We start from the raw sequence: 16,736 nt of genomic DNA on the forward strand, positions 1-16,736 counted from the left end.
CAACAACACAATAGAACCATTTCATATCTATGCAACTATCGGCGTAACCTTTGCACTCTTCAAAGGTGCATGTGCTAGTTTACTTCATCATGTAATAACTTCACCCTGTAATAAGTGGCTATTGGTATGGTAAAAAAATTTAATTTTGTGAATGGAGAGAATGGTAAAACCATGCAATACATAACTTTTATTAGATCATAGTCTATGATGTACGAGTGATTAATTACATGTGGACAAAGAAAAAGACTAGATTTCATGTGGTCAACTTTCACTTGCAAACCAAAAGTGGGCAACTTCTATGCAACACCAAAACTGTACCATTTACTGAAATTATTAATTAAATATTAAATTAAATTAGGTAAAATTGATGGTGGTGTTAAGATTGGTTTTAAAAGAGAAAACATATTGAACAATAAGCTTCCATCTGGTGGTAGCCCTAGAACATGAGGTCACTAGTTAACTACTTATTGGCCATGAAATAGTTGGTTTTAAGTCACTATGAATTCTTGTTAGTTTTGAGGAAAATGTTTCTTATCGTACAAAGGAAAACTATACTTCTCACTTAAATACAAGTCATTCAAACTTGATATGGAGATGTGTGTACTTGGATACTCAGGAGCATTTGAAAAACATATTTAGTTTTGAGCAAGCAGGAGTCTCACATGCAATAAGAAATTTCTTTTTCTTACTTTTAATTGTCCTTAGAGAATTTGAATTTGTAATGTTTCAATAAAATTGAATAGATAATTTTTTAAACTGTAAGTATTTTAATAGATATGTATTATGCAAGGTTTGGTTCTGTCGAGTAGTTCCAATCTTATTTTTAAATAATTTCAATGTGTCATAGAATAAAAATAAAAATTGGTACATAATTTATTTTTGTTTTTTTATATAAAAATAGAAGTCCTTATTTTTAAGTTGTAGATTTAAGTGTGTTTCAAAGATGAGAAACTAGAAATTGTCCTCATTTTTATTAGTTGTTAATATCTCATTTTTTCTAGCTTATTATTTATTATTTTGTAGGAATTACTTATGACTCTAAGTAATTGAATTCATTAGATCACTTATTATAATAAATTTTGAAACCTAAATTTTTAACAAATGCTAAATGCTAATTTGAATAGCCGATGTTGTTGATTTTTTATAAAGCCACCTCCATAAGAACTCACTTTAAATAATATAATTTAAAAAATAAGAATTAATAGATTTAAATATTTTTTTAAATATTATATTTTACATTGAATGCTATTTAGTTGTCCTTTTATAGCTCATATTCGTACATCAAATATGGTTTGAGTATCTCTGTATCATACCCATTCAGAACACATTGGATGCAACGTACATATGAAGCATGAGCTCTTGCACAACTATATCCCTCCCTTGATACAATAGTAAGAAACAAAGGAATGACATAAATGGTTGATATTTTATTTGCAAACAAACAATACAAATTTACAAAGTAAAAGTAGACCAAGTGGTTGCATAAACGAATATGAAACTAGAGCTAGTTGATTATGGTCTTCAAATTTATATACTTGCAAATGCCCAAAAAGACATTGAAGATGTATTGGATCCTTTATACCACAGGGATGAAGTTTAAAAGAAACTAGTATTTTAAAATGTTGAAGTTGAAAAATGTGAGAATTATAACATTAATCATATGACTAGGCATATCATTGAACTTACTCTCTAATGGGTTACAAAGCCTTCTCCTCTAGTTCCTATGCTCGAGAGACCATAATTGGGAGCTTCATCAAAGACAGAACATGGTTAGGGCCAATAGGTGAATATCCCCACTTTCAATCACATAGCTCCCTTGAGGCAAAAGCATACATACATGATTACCTTCATTTTAGAAAAATAGTAAAATAATATATGTCAAGTGGGTAGACAAATAGAATATTATGAAAATACATAAACTAGGTGTGTATACTTTTAAATATATATAGATATGAAAATAGAGATTAAAGAAAAGAAGGAAGTTCTAGGTGTGTATGCTTTTAAATATATATATATATGAAAATAGGGATTAAAGAAAGAGAAGGAAGTTATGATAGGATAGAAAAACATCTGGGTCAGTTATCAAATTGGGGCCTTTATCCTTTTTAATACGTTTATGAATCTTGGAAAGGAGACACACAGGGAACTAAAAGCAGAAAAAGAGCTTGAAGGCAGTTGATGGACTGGAAAAGAAGAGCAAATAAAACTTGGAAATAGCCATAACCACCAAGTTTCCCTTATCTCTTTTAGCTTACTGTTTTCTAAACAAAATGGGAAGGAAATGTGTTTAGTCCTCACTAGAATGTATTTTTAAAATCTATTGTGCATTATATCGTAGTCCGTAGCATTGAAATTCATAGTGAGATTATAGGTCCATTTGGTTAGGGGAATAAGAATAGGGGAATCTTATTCTAGAATAGAAAATGGGGGTACATATTCCTATTCTGTGTTTGGTTCAGCTAGAATTTGATGGGGAATTCACAGACCCAAAAATTTATGTTTTCTAAAATAAATAAAACTGAAATAGGAATACATATTCCAATTTTACCTATTTGGGTGGAATTGCAAAACCTCATTTTTGGGCCAAAATTTGAATACGTATTCCTATTTTATTTTGTATTTGAATTTTGATTTGGTACATCAAACAAAGAATTCAAAATTTTAAGAATTTACATATGTCTATACCACTTGTAGTTTCCAAACGAAAGTTAAACCCTATTCTAGTTGACATTAATCTTGTTATACTAGGAAATGAGTTATTCGGTTTGAGCTTGTCTAGACACCCTACTTTGTGGTACAACAATCTAAAATAGGAGTGTTGGGCATAGAGGAATGAATTCATATTTGGTCCATTCTCTGATTAAAAACCATTTTGAATGATGCATCCATTCTAATAATTGTTGTTTGGAACTTACTACAACTAGCCCTTGCACCTTTGAAGGGTGTAAGGATTACACTGATAGTGTTATCTATATTGAATAATCCTAGTGTATTGTCAATGTAGAAGGTTTGCTCATAATACGTTTTTGTGATACACTAAAATATTCGATAGAATAATTCCATCTCTATTATTTTAGACAAGTGAAATAATGACATTTTGTTTTGTTTGTGTCACAAGATTCAGGCAATATTCCTTTATTTTATGTATAAATGTATATGGATTATTTTATAGTTCATAGTACTCATTGAAATTAAAAGTTATTTGAATATAAAGACCATCTAGATATTTTATTCTAGACACACCTATAAATGCTAGTCCTTGCCTCTCTAAGTCACCAATGCTGATTTTCCCCCCCTATCTATCTCCTTATCTCTACCTTTTTATCTTTCTTACTCACGTGCATATATCTAGAGACTTCTTCTTTTTCTTTCATTGTCTCTCTCTTATCTTCCCCCTCTCCTTACCTTTCACCTCTCTCTATTTTTATCACATCCCCCCCCCCCCCCCCCCCACCTCTCTCTCTCTATACTATTATCTATCTATCCCCCCATATATATTTATAGTTATATCTCTTCATCTCCCCCTTCTCTCTGTTCTTCCTTTTTATTTTGCTCTTATTAATCCTTTTTGGCTCTCCCTTCATGAGTATTCCCTACTTTTATATTCGATTCTATTCCATTTATGTACACACTCTTTGTATCACTTCTTATGTAGATATTTGAGTCTTTCTATCACGACCTTGCTGAAAATTTAGACTTGGAAACAACTTGTTATTTTGTATCCCTCTAATAATGTTATCATCCACTTTCCACTCTTTCAATCTTCAATTTCAACTCATGAGAAAGTCTAAGTTATCATGAAGGAGGGGAAGTCTTGATGAGAGAGGATTTCCATGGTGGATTTCAACTTCTTTTGTATTAATCATCTTGTTTAAAGAAAGACATCTTCCTTCACTTCAACATTTTAACATTGCATCAATCAATTTGTTTCTTAGTAAGGAAGAAAATTGACAATTTGGGGAGAGATGATAGATGATGGAAATCTTAGAGTTTGAGGATTTCCACCAATCACCAAATTGGCTCACAATCCTTCTCCCATCTCCCAAGCATGGAAACCTTTATTATGTAGACTAAAAATTTATAATTTCACCAATATTTATACCTTAAAATGACATCAAAACTCCCTCACAAACCCCTAGACTCGATTGAACTTGAACCACTCTAAGTAAAATCTTGAAAAAACATGAAGAGGGCCATTGCATTACATAAAGTTAGTCACAAGTAAGAAGTTAAAAATAAAGGAATGAAACTAAAATAAATTGAGAGATTAATTAAACAATTTAGTTGTATTATTTTTTATCATGTTTTAAAAAATAAATGATAATATTAATTTTTTCACATTTCAAGAAATTTATGATTGCAAAATATTTTATTTTTAATTTTTAATTAAATAATTATCAACTTAATTTTTAAAGAAATTATATCCAAATTTTAATTAGAATTAGATATCACATCATTAAAGTTGCTAAATTATAAAATTATTAGTTTCTTTTTTTTTTTCAAAATTAACTATAGATAAGAAATTTTATTAATTTTAAAATAAAAATAATATAAATAAATAATAACTATTTTTTTAATTGAAAAACTATAAAAAATAACAATAACAGTATACTATATATATTCTATATTTTATATTTCAATATAATCTATCCCATCCAACTACACATCCCCACCTAGGGCTTATTGTAGGAAAATTCTACTTTGAGAATTTGAGCTAATCACATTTGAACCAATTCACTCTCTATTCTATACATTAATTATTGAATAGGAGGAATAAGTTGTAGATAATTTCAAATAAATAAAAGGTAGAATGCACAAACTTATAGACAAATGATATGATTTGATGAGGATGTTCTATTTTTGTGATATGTAAATTGAAATATTTTCAAAAGAGATGCTCCTTATTTGACCATTTGAAATAATTTGGAATTGATTATCTTACAAAGTAGGGCTCAAGCTCATAATGATGAGAGAAACACCCTATAGGTTGACCTACAATAGGGAAGTCATAGTTTTGAGGGAGAGGATTAAATGTATTAAAATAGGTATAAATAGGGGTGCAATAAGGGGAAAATGGATGGATGAAAATGTATGCACAATGATAATGAGAATAGAGAGAGATATCAATAGATAAGTGTGATTATATCAAGCCATTCTATCCAAATGAACTCTAAACTAAATGTTAACTAACATAGGGATTTACTACTAAATTTTTAATTAAATCTAGATTAGTTTGTGCTTAAGATTAAGGATCACTTGATATTGATATTGGATAATATAAGATAATAATCTTAATAATAATAATCTATATTGATAAATGTCGATAACTTCACTCAATATTGTGATATATTCAAGTAGATCTCTATTCATATCTATTTCTATATCCACATCTCTCTCTCTCTCTCTCTCTCACACACACACACACACACACACACACACACACACACACACACACACACACACACACACAGAGTAGAATTTCCCTACAATAAGCCCTACAATAAATTTCCCATTTCCTACTACTCTAAGGGCTAGGTGGAGATGTGTCGTTGGGTGTGATCGATTGTATCAAAATATAAAATATAAAATTTATATAGTATATTGTTATTATTTTTTGACTAAATAAATTATTATTATTTATTTATGTTAATTGTACCTATATCTACCATTGCCTCAAGTAGAATCATATCAATGTATTGTAGACATGCAATTTCATTCTCCTTAGACTATGTCAAGGACATCTAAGTGGTTTCTATATATAGAAGATGTATTAGTCTTACCAAAGATGTATTAGGCTTGTCTCTGGCTCTCCCATCACTTCTGATTGTAACTATTTGTCTCCTACACCTTAAGAGGTAATGTCTTGTGTACATGTTCATAAACTTGAATTCATTTAATTTGTATCATCTTCATATCATCTAAGATCACACATGAATAAATTTGATAATTTAGGCAAAGGTTGAGACCATCACAGAATAATTGAACATAACATTATGCATTTTTGAAATAGAATACTTAAGACCTATATGTAAGGTTTAATTATACATTTCATTATCTATTTGAACTATATGCTAAATAAATATTTAATTGGAACTACATATTTCTCTGCCAAACATGCCCATCAAAGAAGAAGACAAATAATCTCAATTAAGTGTCATGTTGGATGAATCAGAAAGTGAGGAGGAGAGCCAAGAAGAAATGAAGGCTCAACATAATGGATTACAGATAAGAATGGTGCAAATTCTAATAGATGAAAATTATTTTTCCAAAGATCTAGCAGATCAACTTGAAGGTGATCAAGAGAAACACTCAAAGTATCATAGTATGGTAGTGGAGTACATTATGGATAATTGTTCAAACTTTGAGCCTTTCTTTTCTTAGAAAGATGACATGAATTTTGAAGAATACTATGAAAAAATGGTAGAATATGGAACTTGGATAGACCATTGTGAGATTTATGCAGCCTCCATGGTGTCTCAAACTAACATTCACGTGTACCATTTGAAGAGCCAAGTATCCCAAATCTACAATAGTGATAGCTCAAAAATACCCACACTTCATGTCTCATATCATGATGGAAACCACTACAATAGTTTGTACTTCTTTAATTAAAAAATTCAATGCTCATGTAGCACCCATGCTTTTGGAGGAGGATAATCAAAGTACATGCCATAATGATGAAGAACCTATAAAGTTCTTTATAGATGAAAAAGGGTGCAAAGGTACTGACAAAAATTGCATTGAAGATAAATTATTGAAAAAACAAGACATATCTCGACAAAAGAAAAGTTTACTAGGGTGTACTCCATGGTTAGCAAGGAAGACAAAATAATAAAGATTTTAAAATTATCTTTCCTATATTCTACTATGTACAGAAAATATTAGTAGCAAACTGTTTGTGTCAACATTCAGTGACATTATATGGTATTATATCTTATTGATAATCTTGATGTTCAAAGGGAAAACCATTACTAACAAGGGAAACACTCTTCCAACAATAATTAAACAACGTAAAATTTTCACTAATCTATAATATTTGGATATTTAATAGCAATAATTGTTTAATGTATCTATAAATATATGTCCAATTTACAGATGCCAGACTTCACTAAAATGCTTTGATACTTTCCTTTGTACTGGTACTTTTGAATAAGTAGATGGATGTATTTTTTTATTTTATCAAAATGAATCTACAACATTTAAGGGAGATCAATTCTCATATAATCCACTCAAAACTGATATAATTGTGGGTAAAACTATTTAGCCTATCTTTACCACCAATTCATATACTCAGTCACATCCAGTGTAATTTCACATTAAATTCAAGGGCATCTAAATTAGGTGGTGAACCTTTAAACCATTGGCTCATAAAACTAACATAATTTTAGCATCCAAATCAATATAAAGAGGTAATGTTCTAGGCAAAAGAAATGTAGCAACACCTAAATTAATTGACAATAGTGGATGGGTGACAATGAATGGGATTCTCAACTCTAAATTAGTATATATGCTTCCATTATTTAAGAAAGTAGCTATCGCATTATGTGAAAGTCTAACTGAAGTATCTATTTCTAGCTCATATCATCAACTGAGTGTATATAGTTTCCTTCCCAAAAACCCATAGATTACTATTGGATACATCAGGTTTGTAGGTAGTGTTTTCCATATGAGGTGACAACCACAAATGAGGATTCAAAATAAATCTATAGAAATTTATTTTTTCTATACAACTGTGGAAAAACAAGCCCAAATTACTGAAAAAGGTGGATAGAGTAGTGAGTTGATTTCAAAGAGTAAAACACATGGAATATAACTAGATAAAATATACATGACATTTATCCCCTTGCCACTTTTTAAACTAAGACATACTGTCTCTTATATACGTTGGATACAACTTGTAGTTGACTAAGCTAGTCACCACACCCTAATAGATTATCATGATAGCAATGGAGCTTTCATATGATGTTGTGTAAAAAAAAGTCATTTTTTTCAACGGACCTCCTCACAACTTCTAGGAAAACACCAATGTGACATCGGAGCCAACAACTATGTAGAATTTGTGGAGTATTCAATTGACTAATTGACAAGAGAAAAAATCATGATTAAGGACATCAAATCTTGGTTGCACAATGCTAGCATGAAAATATAGTTGTCGAAAGTGTTTATCCATTAGTAAAATCTTACAAAGATGATGGATTTACTAGTGAACATGATTAACTCTTATCTATTTAATAAAATTGAATAGAAGCTATTATTCTTGATATGCTATATTTTGTTTTGTGAGAATTATGGGAAATATAGTCACATCAAAATTTGTGGTGTGTTGAGGATGGTGTGAAAGAGAAAAAGCATAGTTATTGAGCAGTGTTATAATTTGAAAATCAATGATATAGTGCAATGGGTAGGAAATTATTAATTGAAACATTAAATTAGTTTTAGGTGTCCAACTTTTAAAATGATAAAACTAATGAAGAAAACACAGTGGGAGCGTTAATAATTGTTTTTTTTCATTTTGTTGGGCAAAATATATGGTAATCTATTGATTTTTAAAAGATGTAGTTTTGAGCACTTTGAATAGCCATGAAGATCGACTATACAAATGGGACCTTTCACCACATTTTTGCCATATACTAATTGAAATTTATATTTTAATAGTTAAAAGAAAATGAAAGACAACTCAAGATAGTACCCTCTCTAAACAAAGCCTCACATTCAAATTTTTTTCTGATAATCTTTTAATGAAAATATTGGGATTTTTTTTTGGTAAAGGCATGTGGGTACCCTCATGGGAATGATGTAGCAATAGGAAAATAGTAAAAGAGTTTGGAATCACCTATATTTCCCTCATACATGACACTCTTAGTAAACAAGATCGATTCCTCCCACTTAAATCCTAATCTACTAAAATTTAAACACAAAGCTTGCCAAATGCAAATAATAGATCAAACTAAACTTGAAAACTTTGATGCAGAATTGTACACGCACTTAATATTTTGATTCACCCACCTAATATTTCATTTTGGATTTGTGAATGTACTTTCTATTTCAATCTTACCCACCAAACCAAATGCTCTAGTCAACTCACTTATCCATATAAAATACTTAAATAACACTTATGTGAGTAAGAAGCAAAATAAGTTTCAAATTCCACTCTCACTAGAAGAGGACATGTATTTGTACGAATTGAAGCTTGTTGATAATATCTTACAATGTGATTGAATATTTCCATATATATGTTATTCATTAAGCCTTCCATTTTGCAAAAAAAATTTAAAATTATTCAAGCACATTGAAGAAACAACAGAGTGTGTGAGTGTGCAATATGTTATAGTGTATTTTAGATAGAAGAGAAAGTTGCATAAATTTAGGCCTTTGAATCATGTGTACTTCCCACTAGTAGTGACTATCGAACCGTATCATTTGATATGGATGGATACTGTAAGAATTTTCCTTAGGGCAGAATACACCCAAGACCAAGGAGCTCAAACACAAACACAATAGTAGAAAAAAGAGAGCGTATGATCAGAATGATGATATATTCATCCAATATGCCATATAAAAGTACACTAGGAGTGCCTATATATGAAGGCTTCTAAAGAGCTTTTAGAATTCATAGAAGTCAGCAACATGATAAGTCATATACCTAGGTACGTGTCCACCAGATATGGGTTATCCTCCATTACACACGGGAGTAAGTGCGATGATGTGAGGATAAGACTACAATGGTGTAGCATGCACATTTATGTTGTAAACAACATGTGCTAAAAAGGGAGTGCGAATAATTGTGCTATCTACATGACAACTCAGTGAATGATGCAAACTCCAATGTTGTAGACACCATGTGCTGAATTAGAGTTGTATACTTTTGTATTGTCAACATGACAACTCATGAGAGTATACAAACTCCTAAGTGTCTTACCTAAATAAATAATAAAGTAATGCAATATAATAAAATAATTCATTAACCTAAGTAAACTTAAGTAAAGTATAATTAGTAAATACTTATTTACACCAATAGAAGTTTCCCTAGGGAAGAATTCACCCAAGACCAAGGAACTCAAACACAAACACAACAGTACACTAAAGAGAGAGTATGACTAGAATGATGATATATTCATTCAATATGCCATATGAAAGTACACTAGGAGTGTATGTATATAAAGGCCTCTGAAGAGCTTCTAGAATGCATAGAAGTCAGCAACATGATAAGTCATACAACTAGGCACATGTCCACTAGATATGGGTTATCCTCCATTAAGTACGGGAGTAAGTGTGGTGATGTGAGGATAAGCCTACAATAGTGTAGCACACAAATTTATGTTGTAAACAACATGTGCTAAAAAGGGAGTGCGAATAACTATGTTGTCTACATGATAGCTTAGTGAATGATGCAAAGTCTAGTGTTGTAGACACCATATGTTGAATTAGAGTTGTGTACTTCTGTGTTGTCAACATGACAACTCATGAGAGTACACAAACTCCTAAGTGTCTTACCTAAATAAATAATAAAATAATGCAATATAATAAAATAATACATTAACCTGAGTAAACTCTAGTAAAATGTAAATAGTAAATACTTATTTACACCAACACCAGCACCCCCCTTAAGTGCAACTTAGGGGAATGCCCTTAAGCTTATGAAAATTAGGATGAAGTGCATGATGTGTCTCAGCTACTAGGTCATTTTAGGTACCCATGTACATAATGAAATGCAATCTCTAATAAAGTTGAGAAAGAGGGAAAACCTCCCCCAAAAACAGAGATGAAAAACACATATGATGTATGTATGGATGGAGTAATCAAGATCCCCCCATTATGACATACATCTAGTATATACATAAGAGAAAATGAGAAGAGGAAGACAGACAAAATAGGCTCCGCCCCCCCCCCCCCAAAAAAAAAGAATGTCTACTAGTGACGATCAATCATGCAGAGAATGAACAAGAGGGTCAGATGGAGCCCTCATGACAACTGAAGAAGGTGCTACTACATCAAGAAGAAGAGGCAAGTCATCAATATTGTCCCCCAAATCTATCACTAAAGCTAGACTTGGAAGATTGGATGTACCTTATTGTGCTAGACCTATCACTGTGGCGATATATGCATGTGGACTATACTGATGTCATGACCTCTCATTGCAACTATTGATAGAACCTTGCATGTCTGAATCTATTGAAGCACTATCATTGGTGTCACTATCAGTTTCCACACAATATGATGTGTGGAGAGGATTAGAGAACAAGCTTGGTGAACTTTCCTCAAAGTGTACATCCTTCTCCACAAAGATCTGATGGGTCTTTAGATCTAATAGTCTGTATGCCTTCACACTGTCTTCATAACCAATGAAAGTACAAGGCTGAGGTGACTATGCCTTGCAACCCCTGGAAGAGATGTTTTCCCATGCAAGACAATTGAAGACTCTGAAGTGTGTTACAATAGGTTTTCTGCTGCCCCATGCCTCAAAAGGAGTCTTACCATCTAAGGATGGATGAGGAGACCTATTAAGAATGTGAGTGGCACTACTAATTTCTTTGACTTCTAATGATGGATCTAGAGACTTGGCTTTTATCATGCAACTTACCATAGACTTAAGAGTTTGGATCCTCAATGCTGTGACATCTGTCTTATGCAGACTGAATGATGGCAGATTCTAAAGATCAATTCCTTCAAATTTGTAAAATTCTTTAAGTCTTCTATTCACATACATGCTTCCATTGTTCATTCTTAGAACTTTGATGGATTTTCTCAATTTCTTTTCAACATGAGTCTTGAAGGCTAGAAACTTGTCCAACACTTCATTCTTATGATGAATTAAGTAGACCCAAGCGTATCTTGAAAAGTCATCAATGAAAGTAAGTATATAGTGACCCTGGCTAGCTGATGTCACTACAAAAGGTCCTACTAATACCATATGAACCATCTATAGAACAACTAGTGCTATTGAAAACTTCCCTTTCAATAACTTCCGCTTTGGATGTAGATCCGCTAAATTTATTGAACATTCACTATGGAAAAAGTTGATTTGGGGTAGACCTTTGACCATTCTATTTGTGCAAAGTTGGTGAAGATAGTGGAAGGAAAGATGTCCATACTACTCATGCCATAATTTGGTTTGAGAATTTCTTTGTGTTAACAAGGCCTATGAAGGAGACTTGGGCACAAAGTGAGAGAAAGAATAGAAAATTTTGTCATGATTCACTTTCCCATTGCAACCAAGGAGTCATCTTTAAGACTATGCACCTATTTGAGTTAGGAAGGAACTCAACTCTATGTCCATCTCCAAGGTGATTGATTTGGTAGATTGATAGGAGATTAGAACTTAGGTTTGGAACATAGAGAACATCTTGAAACTCTCCATGTTTTATTTCCACAATTCATTTTCCTTCAACTTCCATTTTAGTATCATCTCCCACAAAGATGTGTGGTACCTTTGATTGCTTCATTGAAGAAAAATCCCCTTTTGAAGAACCCATATGATACAAGGCACCTGAGTCAAGGATCCATTCCATTGAAGAATTTGAATTTTCCATGAGTGGTTGCCCTTTACCCTTTGAATCTAAAGAAGACCCTTTATCCTTATAAGCATGAGGCAATGGAACATTATGTTTCTTCATGATGTTGGTCAACTCATCAATCTTTTTATGATAACACTCATGTTCTTCATGAACCATTTTCTTACAATAGGCACACTTTTTCTTGTCCTTATTATTGTCCCCCTTCTTGTTGGAATTTGAGGAAGACTTGCCTTGTTGATTGGATTGTGGTGTTGTTTTTTCTACATCCTTTGATTTGTTTTCCTTCCACTTCTTATTCTTACCCTTTCCTTTATTTGAGGATTGACCAATTGAATTTTGAGAACCCTCATTTTTGACCACCAATGCTTTAGACTTAGGTGAATTGAAAATCTTCATTGATATCAACTTCTTTTCTTTTGTATCCAATAGATAAGCATATTCATCAAAAGAGACTTTCTTATAGGTAGACTCTAACGTATTCTTTGAAGTGTTATAAGAAGAAACAAATGTGCAATACTCTAATGGCAGCTTATTTTGGATAAGATAGATCAACCTGTCATCTTTAATAAGGTTCCCATAGTTAGTAAGCTTTGTCCTTAGTTCTTTCACCTTAATGATGAAATTTTGTATAGAATCAAATGACTTAGAATCTAAGGAGACAAGCTCATCTTCAATTTTGAAAACACCATCTTTAGACACTTTACCATATAGGTTATCAAGGGTATGCCAAGCTTCCTTGGATGTAGAAGATTTCTTACTTTGATACATGATCTTGTCATCAACTCCCAAACATATATCACCTAGGGCTTTCTTATCCATTGCCACCCAAGCTAAAATATCACTTATTGATACATTATTAGCTACTAGTTTAGCTAGGGCTACATATTGAGAAACTCCATTATGCATAAAGTGATACTACATTTTGATGGATCATGTAACATAGTTATGTGGAGTTAATTTTAGAAATTTAAAATTTCTCATAATGTAGAAAATGAAAGAAAATTGTGGAAAAAAAGGAACACAACACGAATAACACCCTCTCTTTTCGCTAAATCAAGAACCGCCCCCCCCCCCCCCCCCCCCCCCCCAAAAAAAAAAGATGCTTTTGGTACTTTATAAGTAGTGCAATTACAATGGCCCCTTGCCAATTTTGGCCTTCATGGACTTCTAATTTTGCTTGTTACAACCTCTTAAAAGATTAGAAATTTGAAACTTTATAATGTACAACAATTTGAAGTGATACAAAGTAAAGAAAGGCCCTATTTTTGAAAGTGACACTTTGGTCCACACAACCCTACAATCTGATTGCAGATCTAGAAAGTAGAGAAAAAATAATGCACTTTCAAAAAAAACCAGAACCTATTTTCTTGTCTAGATAAGCCTATACAGAGCATTTGAAGTTGCAAAATGTAGGATTAAGTAGGTACAATCACTAAAAGACATAATTTTTGACAAATTCATGCACCAAAACCAAAAAAGAGCTACACCACTAAAATGTTTAAAAAATTCTACCCAATTTCAAAAAAAATGCATTTGATTTGGAGTCCAAATGATTGAGATATGGCCTCCCAAAGTTAGACCGCAAAATCAAAATTCAATTTGGAGAAGGGTTAGATCAGCAAAAGATGGGGTCAAATTTGATGGTCATATGACCATCGCAATAGTTCAAATTTACCCTAGAATGATGTGTCCAAGTACATGGTAGTTGACCAATTTGTTGATTGGGCGTACAACAAACTACTGATGTGTCACTGTGCATCACCACATGGTAGGATTGGAGTGGGCTTGTGTGCCACTGAGTGTGTTGACAATAGCTAGGACAACTGCATTAGGCTGGTAGGTCTATTGTCAATGATGTGGAGGGCTGGGATCATTGTTGAGCTGACATAGTAGTGATTGTGCTTCTAGTAGTGTGGATGATCTGGATGCCCAAATTATGTGCCATGTGGTATAATACAACATTGCCACGTGTTCAAATCTATAAAAGACATGTGTCAAGGCCAAGAAGAAGTCACCACTGCACACTTTCGAGGGGGCTAGGAAATTTTTATTATGCGATAAAGGGTCAATAAAAATCCCACATTGGTGGGTATTTAAACTATAGCAACATTTAAATAGATAGGGTCGTGGGTGATGAGTAAAGAAAGCGGCTAGGGTATGGAGCTCTGCTAGTGCCGCCGATAGGATGTTTGGTTTGACTAGTAATTATAATGTCATCTACCGGATTTAATGTGTCTTGTTTGAGAATTAAATAATATGCTCTACCCACTTGATAAAAATTGTAATATTTCCTGCAATACAAGACGAATATTCCTCCTTGTAGGGCCAGGGTGTGACTGCTCTATTTTGCAAAAAAAAATTTCCTTGCTAGCTTGACTAGGCAGAAAATCCTAGTTTTGCAAAAAAAAATTCCTTGCTAGCCTGACTGAGCAAAATAATTTTCTGAAAATACCCAAATCAAAAATAAATTATAGAGATCAAAATTAAATTTAGATCTGAAATAAATTTGCAAACCAAATTAGATCATTCCCAGTTTCCAAATCGGTGCCTTCAGGTGCTGGTTTGGAAAAAAAATTGCCTCACGATCAACTTTAGCCTAGCATAGGCAAATTTATAGTCAATCTTCACCGAATCAACATTTTGGACATAATGGAGAGGTCAAATCTAGCTCTAGACACTCCTAATTTCTATAGATTCTCTGGATTCGGGTCAAGGTATTGAAGCAGCTATGGTCTCAAATAGCTAGTAACAAGAATCTCCCCAAGCTTTGATACCATATAAGAATTTTCTTTAGTGAAGAATTTGCCTAAGACCAAGGAACTCAACTACAAGCACAACAGTAGACCAAAGAGAGAGTATGATCAAAATGACAATATATTCATCTAATATGCCATATGCAAGTACATTAGGAGTGCCTGTATATAAAGGCCTCTAAAGAGCTTCTAGAATGCATAGAAGTAAGCAACATGATAAGTCATACAACCAAGTACATGTCTACTAGATATGGGTTATCCTCCATTAAGCATAGGAGTAAGTGCAATGATGTGAGGATAAGTCTACAATGGTGTAGCACACAAATTTATGTTGTAGACAACATGTGCTAGAAAGGGAGTGCGAATAACTATGTTGTCTACATGACAACTCAGTGAATGATGTAAACTCCAGTGTTGTAGACACCATGTGCTAAATTAGAGTTGTGTACTTTTGTGTTGTCAACATGACAATTCATGAGAGTATACAAACTGTTAAGTATCTTACCTAAATAAATAATAAAATAATGCATTAACCTAAGTAAACTTAAGTAAAGTGTATTTACACCAAAGATGCATCCCAAAAATCTCATCTCTAACAACTTTCCTCCTAGAACTCTATGCACAAACGTGGTACATTTTCTTATGTCTAAGCAATGTTATTTACTTTTAAACAATGGAGAATATTTTTTACATTTCAAACCTTTTACACTTATATTGCATATTTATGAAATTTCATGTAACATAGTTGCTTTATTCTCTTAGAGGTCTTTAGACTTTGAAATCAACATTGCTTCCCATTGTAGTAGTGCACCACTTTTGTCAGATGTAGTGTGTTCATACAAAAGTCATAGGTATCATGATATGCCCTTGGTGGTCCATATTAATAAGAAGATTTCAAATTCAAATTCTTCTAACTGTTCCTTGAGATTCATTCCCATCACCATCGAATGCGAAGTAATGTGGATTCTTACCCTCAACATGACTAGATAGTCATGGGTTTCTAGCTTGATGTCCTTCATGATATCGAAGCTGGATCTACTTGCTAATTTTTTCATTGTTCCTTTTGCTTGTTTGTCTTCAATGTACGCTGTCTTTTCTTAGTATTCTTTACCTATGTCAATCATCTTACTTTGGTCTCTATATCTTCTCTGACTCAGCCTGTTTAGGTGTGTGTTAAAGATGCAAATTTTCATGCCTTACTGATTGTTCCTTACGACCGATCAAGTTCTCTTCACAGGTATTGCTAGCAATGACAATGCCTTTAAATAAGTCTATCGATATTTTTACTCGTTAGATTACAATACTTATGCCAACAAAATTTGCATAAAGCCAGACATAGGCCACAAAACTTTCAAAATTCTTCTGAGTCATCTTAACTTTCTGAATAAGGAGAATATCCGCCTCATGTTCAATAATATACTGCTCAATAACATACTATTTTATGGGGCTATTAAGCCACCTCACATTC

The sequence above is a fragment of the Cupressus sempervirens genome, chromosome 11, assembly GCF_028749045.1.
Source record: "Cupressus sempervirens isolate cs-2001-9-10 chromosome 11, ASM2874904v1, whole genome shotgun sequence".
NCBI classification, from domain to species: Eukaryota; Viridiplantae; Streptophyta; class Pinopsida; order Cupressales; family Cupressaceae; genus Cupressus; species Cupressus sempervirens.